The sequence below is a fragment of the Lepisma saccharinum genome, chromosome 18 (assembly GCF_977018435.1).
Source record: "Lepisma saccharinum chromosome 18, izLepSacc3.1, whole genome shotgun sequence".
In the NCBI taxonomy this organism is placed as follows: domain Eukaryota; kingdom Metazoa; phylum Arthropoda; class Insecta; order Zygentoma; family Lepismatidae; genus Lepisma; species Lepisma saccharinum.
The window spans coordinates 17,413,355-17,428,413 of NC_139246.1; the positions used below are offsets into that span (position 1 = coordinate 17,413,355).

At 39.4% G+C, this 15,059-nt stretch overlaps 1 protein-coding gene across 1 annotated transcript in view; it reads left to right on the plus strand.

Moving 5' to 3' along the window:
• Positions 1-678: 678 nt before the first annotated feature.
• Positions 679-15,059, plus strand: part of LOC146002426 (TLC domain-containing protein 3A) — an 88,847-nt gene continuing 74,466 nt past the window's right edge. Inside the window, exon 1 of the mRNA XM_083140251.1 lies at positions 679-772. The gene's annotated coding sequence lies outside the window, so the exon portion shown is untranslated. The remainder of the gene's footprint in view (positions 773-15,059) is intronic.

The following is a 15,059-nucleotide window of genomic DNA, read 5'->3' on the forward strand; positions in this document are numbered from 1 at the left end:
TTGAATTGATTTCGACCGTGTTCCTGCATAAAGCCGCTCTATGGTTCGCCCACTCTCAATTAAAATGGGTAACTAAGGAGTAAAGGTGGCCGGAGCCTGATGCTGATCACATCGCCTTTAAAACATTGAGCCGAGATAATGAATATGTGAGGGCCATATCACCTCTCCCCCCCCCCCAAAACACACACACACACCATTCCCCCAGAGTGCATAGGAACTTAACTTTACCTGATGCAAGGTATAAATAAGATTACATATTATATTCTACTCAATAAAAATCGGTTTCAACACCGCTAAGGAAATGTACGTATTTTTGTTAATAAAAACAACGTTTATAGATAAAATGCTCATACATTCATAAGAAACACATGCTGCAAACATTTAAAGCATTTGTTTAAACATTTTTGTGAGCGCAATAAAATACATTGATAAATGTGCGTTAAGATTAAGGAGAACTGCTTCATTTGAGAATTTAATTTAAGAGATGTTTTAAGCAAACCTAAGGAAAAGGAAGGAAACAAACATATTGTGTTATACATGCTACTCGATGTCGCTGGTCTCATCTTTATAATGTTAACTTCAAGAAACGTATAATTACCTTTATTTACGTTGGGAAGCAATGTCGTAACTGATGGGCCTTGAAATGATGCGAAGACATTCATTCTGCGTTGACTGTCTTGGGAAAGCAGAAGTGTCTTTTAACGGAGTCCAGAGCGAAATCGAACAAACTGCCACGGTCAAGCTGGAAGTTAGCGAAGACAGCTCGTCAGAAGTGAGTATTCCAATCAGAAAGTAGTGTTCTTCAAAAACAAAGAAAAACTTGTCTAGCCAAGATGTGAATGCTTGCGAGAAAATTGAAAGTTATACGATTCGTTTTGGAATATGTTAAAAGTTATGCAATCTTTTCGTCAAGCTTGAGATGTTGCTATTTCCGACAACGGGTTCGTGGAGGCGAAGGTCAGGGTTGCCTTTGCAATGAATTGCAATAATGAGGCATGTCACGAGACTTCTCTACGCGGGAAAGTAATCTCGTTTCTTCAGCTAAAGTTAGGTTTGTCAACTCTGCCGGTATGGCCGAGAGTCAGGCGCCAATTTTTTCCGATATTTAGTGGGGCCCAAAGCTAAGGAAGGCAAAAATACCAACTTTTTCCGTTTGCCGGCGGGGAGCATTTTTTTTCAGTAGTAGGGACACGCTTGAAGAAATCCTTTAAAAAATTGTAATTGCAATTAACTAGCTCTGAAAACACAAACATATATATACCCGGGTACATCCAACTTTATTATCTGGACAAGAAATTAACTATATTTTGATTACATATATATATCATACGTTTGTTTCTAAATTCACTGTGAGCTCGAAAGAAGAAATACTGAAGTGGGATGTTCGCACAGGCATGCTGAACACTATAAGGATTCGGCTAAGTGATGGACTCCACATTTTTGATTTACCCATTTCAGAAGAGAATCCTGCGTAATTTCCCGCTTCTTTGCATGCAAAAATTTTATAATCATAAATAGATGAAATAATTCGAATTAGAAATCTGTGAAAATAAGGACCTAAAATGTTTTCACGCAGAATCCTCACTTAATTTATGGAATTTTTATCACATAAATAATATGTTGTTCCAAGATGTATACATTGGGCCTCTTACAAGTGAAGTTTGGGGGGGGGCGACCTCCCGTTTCGGCGCCCCTGCTGGGAGTCTCCCGGAATGACAAGATTTAGTATTATTGTATATATTTTTTATTGTTATCTTATTCTTTTCTTTTGGTATGCATTTACCGAGCGAAGAAATTTGTTATTCCACATCAAGAAATTTAACTTCATATTATTTTGAAGTCTTGGTTTGAGTTGGTGTTTTAAGTCCACTTTATGCACAGTAAGGCTAATCGGGACTGGACCTACAGTGGGATCCGAACCACTGTGCCATGTGCCTCCACCGGGTATCGAACCCGGGACCCCTTGACTACAAGGCGACGACGCTACCACTGCGCCATCGGGGAGGCCCTTATTTTGAAGTCACGTGATCGTGAAAAATAAGTCATTGTTTCAGTAAGCGGGAAGATGAAGAAACAAAGTTTAAACACATTTTGTGTCAGTGTCTACACATGACCTGCAGAAAACTAAAACAAAAGTGTAACGTACCGTCAAAGTCTTGATACTTTTTTTTTTATTTCCAAACATCCAATTTTGCTTCATTAGGCTGTGTAGATTTAGTTCGTAGTATGTTACAGTGGGATTTAGTACGTTTCAGCGCAGGGGTGCCCTCCCCCCAAAACGGGTAGAACACTCCCCTTTATGCCGAAATGACACACTCCCCCAAAACGGGTAGAACACCCCCTTTATGCCGAATTATTTGCTCAAATTATTTTCTTCAGACAAAATTCGCGGAACAGTGTAACACAGACATATTTAAAGAATATGCGTTTACTTTAGGTATTATTTACAATGTAGATTGATTGATTAGTTTAGTGTTTTAAGTCAACTTTATGCACAGTAAGGCTAATTGGGACTGGCCCTACAGCTTAAAGTTGGATCCGAACCACTATGTGCCTCCACCGGGTATCGAACCCGGAACCCCTTGATTACAAGGCGACGACGCTACCATGACGCGGGAGGCCTTTACAATGTAGACAATTACATCTATATTGTATATTACTTGACATTGATTGTAACAACATTTTACACAAATGATGACAATTTCTGACGTTGTTGCAGCAAGCTTATTGATAATTTCCTCAATTGGCTCCAATTTTAAAATATCCGACTCACAGGATGTAATTAAGGTGGACATTAACCCAGGCCCGTACCCAGGATTTTTTTTGAGAGAGGAGCCAGATCCGTGTTTATATATATTATATATACGATACATATACATACACTAACACACACACACACACAGTGGTAGCTGTTTGGGGGGACCTGAGGAGGGCAGTTGCCTCCTACTTTCTGCCACCGTACTATGGTCTCCTTTTGGATTCCAAGCGTCTCGATCGAGATACCTAAAAGTAACCATCACGGTCCCAAGCGTCTCGATCGAGATGCTGTGTCAAGGTCGTAGTTTTTACGTTATAACTTTTCTATTTTTGGCTAGAATTTCGATTTTTTTATATATTGTTCCTAACACATGTATTTAACAGAAATGTTTCTTGCACCTTTTTTTCATGAAAATGGAGGTGAAAAGGCGGAAAAAGGGACTTCTCTTTTGCGTCTCTTTTCAAGGGAAAATATAAATTTCAAACATTTCAACAATTTTTTAAAATAATTTTTGGGGGTTTTCTCCCTTCCCCCTCCATATATACGCCAAATTTGCATAAATTTTGCATTTTGTGCATTTTGACATTTTTTCGGGGGGCGGGAGGGAACACCATTTTTTTTAAGAAAAGTATTTTTGAGGTAATTTCCCCCCTTTCCCCCTCCATATGTACGCCGAATATGCATAAATTATATATCGTCTGAATCTGTGATTCATTCTGCGTACAACGGTATATCTTTAATATCTCTAGGGCATTTAGTTTCTGAGCTATAGTCATTTCAAGGTACCGCTGCATTTTGAAGCTTGAATCAGTGGCGTGCCCACCATTCCTTTTGGGGGTACAACTCAAGTTACATTGGTCATACGACTTAATTACTTAGTACTTACTTAGTCGCGTCCTCTTCTACCTGCCGGTGTCGAGGGGTTACAGAGAGCTCTCCAGACGTTTCTGTCCATCGCCATTTCCTGTGCCTCTTTCCATCTTATGCTTCGTTTCTCCAAAATCTCTTTGACACTCATATTCCATGTCTTTCTTGGTTTTCCTTTTGGTCTTGTTCCTTGTGGACGTGCTTCCCATATCTGCTTTGGCAGTCTCGTCTCACTCATTCTGCTCAAATGGCCGAACCATCTGAGTTGATTACGTTCAACTGCTTCTTGTAGTGGATGAGCATTTAAAGATTGCCGAATGGTTTGATTCCTTATCCGATCTTTCCTGGTTTTCCCACTTATTCTTCGAACGTACCTCATTTCCATTGTTTGTACACTTTGCAGGTGTTTTCCAGTCATTGTCCAATTTTCACTGCTATATGTAAGTGTTGGTATATAAATTGTTTTATATACAGTGAATTTTGTTTGGGTAGATATTTCTTTTTTGCCTCTAAATCGTCGGTTTGTCATTTGATATAGCTTTCCTGTCTTCATGATTCTATCTCTTATTTCTTCCTCTTCTTTTCCTTGACTGTTTATAATTACTCCAAGATACTTGAAATTTGTCACTTGTTCTAAAGGTTTGTTATTCAGTTTTATCTTATGGTTTGTCTTTTCTCTGCTAATTATCATTGTTTTAGTTTTCTCTGTATTTATTTCCATGTTCTTTTTCTTTAATTCTTCATTAAGAATATTTAGGTTATATTGTAAACTAGCCTGTGTATTAGCTATTAGTATAATATTATCAGCGTATATAAGCTCTGTTAGTTTAATTGATTTCAAATTCCAGTATCCTACATGAAATTGTTTCATTTTTATATGGCATTCCTTTAGTACTTCATCTAATAAGATTATGAATAGATATGGTGATAGTATATCTCCCTGTTTAACTCCTGTTGTTATTTCAAATTCCTCTGACTGGTGGTTTCTCGTCCTCACGTAGCATCTGCATCCTTTGTACCAACTTTGGATTGCTTTTATTAGGTTTTTATCCACTCCTTTCTTCTCTAAGGATTTCCATATCTCATTCCAAGGAACTCTGTCAAAAGCCTTTTGTAGATCTACAAAACATACATGTGCCTTTTTATTATATTCTATTGTCTTGTCTGTTATTTGTTTGAGGGTGAAAATATGGTCTTGTACACTTCTTGCTGGTCTAAAGGCTGCTTGACTTTCTTCTAATTGCTCTTCGACATATTTTCTGAGTCTATTCTCCAGGATTCTTGAATATATCTTCCCTGGCACACTAAGCAATGAGATTCCCCGATCATACGACAATGATGCAAATATTTTTATGTTTCTTACATGACAGCGATAATTTCTATGTGCATTTTGAACTTTTCATATCCTTTTTTCGGGGGGGGGGGGGGGGCGAAATACCATTTTTTTTTAAAATTATTTTCAGGGGATTTCACCCCTTTCCCCCTCCATATATACGCCGAATTTGCATACATTTCATATAGTCTGAATCTCTGGTTCATTCCGCGTACAATGGTATATCACTCATCTCTAGGTCAATTAGTCTCCGAACTACACTAATTTAATTGAAACTCTGCATTTTGCTCAAAATCGGCTCGGGACCGTGAGGCTTACTTGTGAAAATGGGCCTTGGGACTCAAAAGGTTGCTTGCCTACCAAGAGAAAATAACTATCCTTGCCCCCTCTCCTTCCCCAGTTTTGGCACCCGATCGCTGATACTGGTCAGAAGTATTCGGATAGTTCCAAGTTTCGCAAATTAAAAATGTTTTCAAATTTCCTTTATTTTCTTATACCAGAACCATTGGACAGCTACGATAATTCTATGTTTAAAAAATAATATATTTATAAATTAAATTATACGCATTAACAATTATTATTACAATAAAGAATTCTAAACGTGAACCCACTACGTAAAATTGTAGCGGACTATGGTTAATCGAAAATAAAAAGAGAGAGACATTTTCACCTGGTACTGGCGATTGGGTGCCAAACTGGAAGGCAAGGACAATTTGGGACTGGACCTACAGTTTAAAGTTAATCCGAACCACTATGTGCCATCACCGGGTCTGGGTAGACAAGCTTGGCAATAAGAGGCCATAGTGCAGGGGCAAAAGTAGAAATAGTAGGGGGACAACTGTCCCCCATGCCCCTCCAATCGCCACCACTGCTGGTAGCCTTGCATCAATGATTATAAAACTAAAAGTACGTAACGTTGCAGGCTGCAGACTTCTGGAGACTGCCTCTCTACACAACAAACACATTCATTTATGCAAGGACAAAATTGAAATTTTTACAATTTTGAAAAATCGTCGATGTTATTTTCGTAGCATTTTATAGGTTCACCTTTTTTAATTTCCTGGCTCGGGGGGGGGGGGGGCATAGCCTCTCCCCTGGGTACGGGCCTGCATTAAACACTCATCAGCCATTCACGAACGTAGTCGGTTTTTAATGGCTCATAATTACACTTATTGTGCGTTCTGCAGAGCAATTTGTCAACTTATTTTATATAATACCTGCAAATTTGGAAAGGTCGACAACTGGACAACACGGTATGGTTTAAGAAATCCATTCTTAACCCATTTTTGTAGATCCGTAACTTATTCAGAACCCGTCATGTCGTGTGTACCTGAACTTTCTAACTTTCTCAATCCCATCTTCCTCATCGCGATTAACCACAAGGTTAAAAAAGCGCAGTGGCGTGCGGTGACATTTAAACTAGGGTACGCAACAAGTGGCCAACCGAAATGAATTATGGGGGCCAGAACCCCCCCCCCCTTCCCTGGCCATCATGTTATTCAGAAATTAACTTTTTTCTAGAATTTTATAATGGGAAATTTCTCATCCTTGTATCAATATCCAAATGTAACGAGGTAAAATATATGTATGATATTTTATATTCGCAAATATATTCTGATAGTAGCTACGTAGAATCCAACAATTCAACTTTGATTATTTCCTTCATGCAGTGCGATGAACATTGAACGGGAAGGAAATGGCTCAATAAGGCCAACAATAAAGTTTCACTGTTTTTCTACTCAGTCAATCACTCTGTAGAGATATTTTTTCTTCTTCTCAAAAATCAAAATGACTAATATACTGCTTACCATCCTTCACAACTCCTGCCTGAAACAATTTTTCCAAATCAGGAACAGACCTTCCATTTCGGATTGTTTACACTTTTTTCGTAAATTCCGAAAATCCCTTCTCCAGTATGTCATCAATAACTCCCGGTCCCCCTATTTTTATCACTTCACAGCACCGACAAATAATAGAGATCCTGTAATGTAAATAATATGAACGAAACACTCGCTGCAAATTTCACACGACAGAAAGAAAGCAAAAGTCAACCTCCCACAGTACGTTGTGTCCGGTCCGCTATGCCCGAAAACCACGCGTTCTTGTGGACGAATGAATCGGAGTTGCCAGTCGACAAAGTATTTTGTAGGAGGGAGATAATTAAGGACAAATAGAAAATACGTCAGCATACATCCCAGAACACTTCAAAAGCTAAACTACCGTACATCACTTTGCAATGTCTGGCGGAAGAAGGGGGATCTCATTCTAATCCCATTGTAAGCATTGTGTTTTATTATGTTTTTCTTTTATCATTCATTCATATCGTTGGGTCAACAATCAACACCCATGCTATGGAACTCAAAGGAAATGTTTATCCCGAAAGGAGATAAACAGATACTCTCATACTCTGAGAATTGTGCGAAACTTGCAAATTGTTCACATATTTTCCCCTCGACACAGTGACAGTCCATTCTGGTCCTCACCTCCCTATACGAAAAAAAAAAACTTGCTACCTCACATAAATATTTTATATGTGATAGTTTACGCGTATATTAAATATGATCTTCCACCACTACATATTCTTGCCCTCCTGTCTGATTCCTGTATCACTTTTTATAATGTATTTTTATTGCAAGCCAACAGTGATCTATCTACGCGTGGCTGCTAAATGCTAGTAAGCTAAGCATTCCAGAAAAAAATATGTTGACTACTGTCAACACTGCATACGCTGTCAAAATCTTGGGTACCCTCGATGCTTAGAACCTGGAAAGAAGTGGGAGAGAGGGTAAGCGCGGGCAGACCCAAACACGTGGTCGGGCTGATATGAGCCAATGGGGTTACCTTCCGAATTTCTAGGGTACCAAGCAGAAGAAACAGCGTCTTTCTGCGGAAATCGGCAGGAACGCGGATCGGGTGGGTGTCGGTCACAATCGGGATCATTCGGGACTGCCTTCAGGAAGGCAGCAGCGTGTTCGTGCGGAAATCGGAATTTCTTGCAGTGGAACTGCTTTCGGAGCGATAATTGTTGAATTTTCATGTTCAGGGAAGACGAAAAAATGTTTATTTTTTCTTACTGTGTTGTGGGTACGCAGTGAGTACCTTGCGTATCCTGAATGCACGCCGCTGAAAAAGCGACGTTAAATAATTCAATAATAATAATGTTTTCCATTGCAAAGCTTCAGAAACACTACAATCAAACCATGTGAACAGGAAGGATAGCATAAAACAACTTTTAAAATAATTAGAAGTCGAATTACTTTCGGAACATCTCCAGCGAACTGCGCGAATCTGTCTAGCGAGCCTAGTGGGCGTGTAAAACCTGAGCAACTGGCTTAGCGATAGGTTCTGGGTTGAGATGACGTCAGCGGCTCGCTTGGTTAATTGGCTGCTTCGAGAGTTGTGACTCGTTCCGATGCTTCAAATGCATAAGAGCCAAATATGTTACGGAAATAATCTTCCTCTACCTATGGTGTTTCTCGTGGCTTATCCATCTCATTAGGCTGATTTTGCTAACCTGGTCCTGAACCTGAAGCATTTGTGTAATTTTGCCAAGGCCCACTTCCAAATATAACTTCCACAGTTTTGTACTTTATGGGATTATTTTTAGTTTTATATTCATGTTTAAGTTCATAGTGTTTTCCCACTTATCCTGGAGATGAATGGTATTACACGTGTACTCCACACACATGTATTTGAACTGTCGTGTAAGACACTTTGGAATGTTCCCCTTTCAATTTACATAGTCAATAAAAGTAAGCTTTAGACAACGAAAACTGACAGTTTATGGAGTCAGTCGTAGCACAGGAACACAACAAGCGAACATTAGCGGTGATTGGGTTCCAAAACTAGGGGAGCAAAGTGCCCAAACTGGGGGGGACATGACAGTTTACTTTCCCTGAGTACATTAGGTTTAGCATAGTGCAGGGGCAGAAGTGGCAAAAAGCGGGGGAAGGGAATTCGCCCTCGCCCTCCCCCCCCCCCACAATCTCCGCCACTGCAAGCGAAACAAATCGTGCCTGAAATCATCCAACTGAAGTCTGCAGTGTCCGAAAAACACCAGACATTGTTTGCTACTGGCCGAGATGCCAACAATCGAAAGGTGCATAACATTCGAAACCTTTCATTGCAAATTCATTCATGTTTCCTAACATAAACGTACAAAACTGCCTTGGCTCACTGCCATTGTTAATGTACTGAACCTTATTTTTAACATTTTGTCTGCTTGACTATGCGAACAGCGCATCCCCCACCCCTCAATTCTTCCAAACTGATTCTAAAGGCATAAACGGTGGTGCTTGATTTCAAACCCATCGCCGCGATCAGCCACAGGTAGGTAGAGAAACTGTACATAATAACCATAACTAAAAATCAATAACAAGTAAATCAAATTAAACGATCCCCCCATTTTTGTGTGAAGATATGTAGAAGTGGCAGCTAAACTATAAAATTTTGTTTCCCCCAAAAATCCCCTTGACGCAGGCGCGTGGGCATCCCTGTTTCAGCGTTCATGTTGTCATTGTCAGTTAGGAGCCGCGAGAAAATAAAATATTACTTATTTTTTTACTTACAAATTATGGTTCCTCGGTTTGGTCAAGATGATGGCTCAATTTTGTAATCACAGTAGCAAGACTGCAAACAGGCAACACCTGATATTCAAGACATTAGTCTTCCAGATAGGGTTACTAGACCTCAGGAGGGGGGCGTCAGATGGGGTGCGAAGGGGTGCTTACGAACCCCTTAATTTTCTTCCGCGCCCCCTTCAGCACCACCTTTTCAAAACCCATCTTCAACCGAATGAAATTTTATATTACGTTATGCTATGTCGTCACTTTGAGCATAGAATGTTAAGTATGGAAGTGATACCGATATTATTGTATAGAACAAGTTATCCGCTGCTCCTGAAAGAGAAATTGCATTTACTTTCTTGTAGTGGTGGCGATCTTCCTTTTGTCACCATTGTTGTTAAAACATTTCCACTTTTGTTTATTCCAGTGCTTGTTTGTTGCTTTTGATAACAATGCGAGTTGTTTTATGTTCTTAATTTTTTTAGAATGATTGATAAGAAATAGTTTTATTTTTCGCCTTTGTTCTTCCTATTTTCTCCACATTGCACGGCAACAAAAACTTCGGGTTGAGCTCGGAAAATTATTTAATGCGAGTCAGTGGCGTATACAATGGGGGTTGCGGGGTTTAACGCAAGGAATATAGAGATTAGGTAAAGCCATCCGAAGATTGCCGATCTTGCACGAACGCGTGACGTCACCGGAGAAGCAGTGAGCTCGGCTGAAGCAGACGGCCCCTAGCATTTATATGGGAGATTCAGAGAGCGAAAGTATATTATTACTTTTAGGAGGGGGAAAATAATAATTGTCATCCTCCAAGATGGTATTGAGGCGTCCTTTTAATGATTAGTAACATAATTGAAAACGCGCTACTTTTAAAAGGGGGCAAAGTACATGTGAAAAAATGTATTTTGAAAATCCATATTCCTGAAACTTTCTGACCGATGAGCTACAAAGAAAGTTGCGTGTTCTCCTTTAGAATTTCGTCATTTTACAAATCGTAATATAATTTTAATAAAAACGTGGCATGCTAAAGAAGAATTAAAGAGTAAAAAATAATTGATTAATAGATTGTTTATTTTACTTCGCTATCTGTCACATATGGCTAATCGCAAAGATGAGGATGCGTGATGATATGATGAAATTGAAGAAAGGAAAGTAGACCCATGCCCGGGCGGGGATTCGAACCTGGGGGCCCTTGGCATCGTAAAGCGTTGTGCTAACCACTTCACCACGGAGGTCAGCATTACAAGGAAATAAACAGAAAATGACAATCATATGGCATCTATGTTTTAATATGCGAGAAACATTTGCGAGGAGGTTATTGAAGTAACAAATAATTATTACAAGACGTTGTGATGAAAATTATTAATATACCTGAAATATCGAGAGTTGACCTTGCAGTCTCTAAATGTACTTTTAGGGTTACGCAAAACCTTTACTCAAAATTGATAGTGTAAATTTATAAGCTATTAAAATTTAAAACTTATTCCTGTTCGAAAAGAGAAACTGCCAAGTCAAATTAATATTTCGTAGAAATACATATATTTGTCTTTCATGAGGCCAAGAGAGTATTTGGAAGGGACGGTGGCTTGGGAAGGCTATAGCCCCGGATCTCGATCTGCAAAGGGGCTTCCAGTGGGAAAACATTCCTATGAAATAGTCCAGAAGAAGGGGCGAAATGATTTTTTTAAATGGCTCAAGAATACAAAGATATAAGTGGATATTTGACAAGCTTAGTCTAAAACTTACAACTGAAGTCGTACGTGTGTGTGGGGGGGGGGGGGGTGGCTACGTGAAGTAACACAGTGGAATATGATTCACAATACTAAAATTAAAATAAATATGTGGGAACAATAGAAATCAAAATATGTTATAGCTAGTGACGGCGCAATAGTAAAGATGGAGGGGTAAATTATATTTTCCCGGGGCAATCATTTTTATTATTCCGTTACATACGACACAAAAATGCACATTTTGGCTAAAATAGCATTCATTCATTTATTTATTTTGTCGTTTTACTGGGGGCAGATAAGAGAGAGAGAGAAATTGTCGAACGAGAATTGGGAGGCGTTCCTGCCCCCCCCCCCCCCCCCGTAGTGTGGTCACTGCCTATGGCTATGCTGGAGAAGAATGCACCAATTAATATGCTATTAAATAAAACATATACTTTTAAAACTTTTAATCAAATTATTTGTGAACTATGATTTAAATTTAGAGAGAGCACATACCTGTTTAATTTAATTTGGATGAGTTAACTTCTGAAGCCTGCCATTTCCGAGCCTTCTTCCGGTGTAACTACACTGCCCTTTGAGCCGTAGCTGCTGCGTTCAGGTGGCGGAACGAGCTGAATACTAATTAAAACAAATATGTGACAAATTTATATAAAAAATACAACGTGTTGAAGCTATTGACGGCGGCAAAGAAAAGACAGAACAAGAAGAACGTGGAGACTGCAGTGATATTTTACGGGAAGCAGCAGGCACGTTTCCAGGAATTCCTTGCGGGGGGAGGCTGAACACCATTTTTTAAAGGGGTATCACAATTGTATGTTTAAGGCCAGTGGTGGCAATTGGGTTCCAAAATGTTGGGGGGGGGGGTGGACAAGGAGACAAGCATTAAGAGACCATAGTGTGATAGTGTGGAGGCAAAAGAATGGGGAGCAACAATCTCCTAAATCGTCGCCACTGTTTAAGGCTGTCATTTTAATCAGAACGTGAAATCGGGACATTTTCTACCACTCAACTCCTCTGTTTTCATGCATTAATATTGTGTGCCGGAACCATCTCAGTATGTACGTTTGTCCATTTCTTCTCATCAGGCATCAAAACATCTATGCACCAGAAGTGTTTTTACGAAGCTGTTACACATGCACGGAATGCACAATCCACTCGACAACGCAAGATTCAAACTGTGTGCAGGGAACTGGAATCAGACAGTTCACGAATATTTCTCTCTCATTCGAGCCTTACACCACTAATGCGTCTTGACCTCCCATGTTTGCAGCTCTTATAAAAGCCGAAACCCACCAAATTGTTCATATTCATGCCTAAGCACTCGCACGCAAGTGTCCAAAATTGTCTGTTGAGTGGTGTCGAACCCAGTAGCCTTAAACAAAAGTATTTTTTTATACCATGAAATTCTCGGACTGCATACACAAAATTTGGTCCTGGCACAACGAAATCATCACTCAAAACTTTGATTTTCAGTTGATCTGTGCAGCTTATTTCTTTTTTAATAAATCGCTCCAATGCCCAGCCCGATACTGCCGAAATATTCACTTTAGAGAGAGAGACCTTCGATCTCTTCGTCTTTCCACCCGAACTACTCGTATCACTACTCGAAGTTCCGCTGTCGTCAATGTTTTTAGCTTTGGGACCGAACTGGAACTAGTGGTAGACTTCGTTACTTTACGGTATTTAGTCCATTTCATTTTCGAATCACTAGATCTTATAAAGCAACCAATGGACACTGACTGATCACTAATCGACTGTACGAATTGTCACACTTACCTCTGAAGTCTCCACCTATTCTGTTGTACAGATCAACCGGGAAATTGAAGCCGCGTATTAATATCCTCATTATATTCTAGAACGTTTCGCAGATATCACGATTCGTAAATATTGCCAGTAGTTCGACTCCTTCTCTTTTTCAAGAACGTTCCCTCTCGCGCTTTCCAGAGATTAAAAAATTACAATGAATCCGAATCGCCCTACCTGCGGCGCTACCTATGTTGTGCAGCTTCCAAATGCTGACAAGTCTCTTCTACATAGTGTTCAAGTTCGCTACGACAACACCGAAAGCGTAAGAAAAGTTTACGTGCAATATTATCAACAACAGGGTTATAGAACATTCCCCGTCTTGCCTTGATAAGTATTTCTCTCCTAAAATTATCGTCACATTATTCAAGAAGACAAAAACCTAATTTTATCTAGTGTAAAATGAAAACTTTCCTGGTGGGGGGAGTCCACGAGTTACGATCCCCACCTTGGATACGCGCTATAAACAATAACAGGGTCCGTAGAACATTCTCCGTCTTGCCTCGATAATTATTTATCTGATTAAATTATCGTCATATTATTGAAGAAGACAAAAACCTAATTTTATCTCGTGTAAACTGAAAAATTTCCTGGGGGAGGGGGCTCGAGACACCTGATGCCCACCTTGGATACGCACTATTAACAATAACAGGGTTATAGAACATTTTCAGTCTTGTCTCCATAATTGTTCCTCTCCTTAAATTATCGTCACATTATTCAAGAAGTCAAAAACCTAATTTTATCAGTGTAAACTGAAAAATTTCCTTGAGGAGCGGGGGGGGGGGGGCTCGAACCACCTGATCCCTACCTTGGATACGCGCTATTAACAATAACAGGCTTATAGAACATTCTCCGTCTTGCCTAGATAATTATCTCTCTCAAATTATCACCATATTATTCAAGAAGCCAAAAACCTAATTTTATCTAGCGTAAACTGAAAATTTTCTGAAGGGGGGCTTGAGCCCCCTGATTCCCACCTTGGATACGAGCTGTTACCAATAACAGGGTTATAGAATATTCTCCGTCTTGCCTCGATAATTATTTCTCTCCTTAAATTAACGTCACATTATTTTATTTGACACCACAAGAAACAAAAAATCTCATTTTATCTAGTGCAAAGCGAAAACTTTCGGGGGGGCTTGAGCCCCCTAAGCCCCCCCTTGGATACGTGCCTGGGAAGCAGTCACGTTTATTACACCCTTACATTTACATACAATATTATAAAGTTCTGCTTTTAGATCTCGCACAATGCCTTTTTCACAAAAATGGGCAATCTCTCATTTTTTTATATCAATCAAGCTGTGATATTTTAGTTTTCTTCCGTTAGTTTTCTGATAATAGTTTTCACAGCTTTCCATAGCATTTAGGCATGATTTCAGTTGACAAGAACAAAATAATATTATTTCAAAACATAGAGCAAAAGGAAATCCAACGCGCTTAAGTTAAAACTCCCTTAAATTGGAAGCCTGGAGAGAACAAAACAGGGGTTCCTTCGTAACACGATTTCTTGAAAACCATTTTACACATTTGAATCAACTTTGCGATAAATTGATTAGAAAGGATGAATCTTAACAGTAAAAGTTGTAACTTTTCCCTTGCTACTATATTTTAGAAGATATTCGTTGTCAAATTTCTCAATATTTGCATAAGGAACCAGCCTTTTCCGTGCCGAGTGTTTCGATGGTGACGTCATGCATCCACGGACAACTGCGCATACGATCTGCGCCGCCGAACGAGCACCCCCTGGGTTTAACGCCCCTTGAGCTTGTGAAATATTATGAAAATGCTGTGGAAAAAAAATTAAATGGCTAATTTATCACAAAGATCTGGAACAATACTATTACCACTACTACTACTACTAATAATAATAATAATAATAATTTGTATTATTATTTCCGTGCAGCACGGAGAAAAGCACAGCATTCCAAACACACACGTCTTTCAGAGTGAATGCCTTGAAAATTAACACGAATTCTTGAAAATAAAATATGAGGGCAACT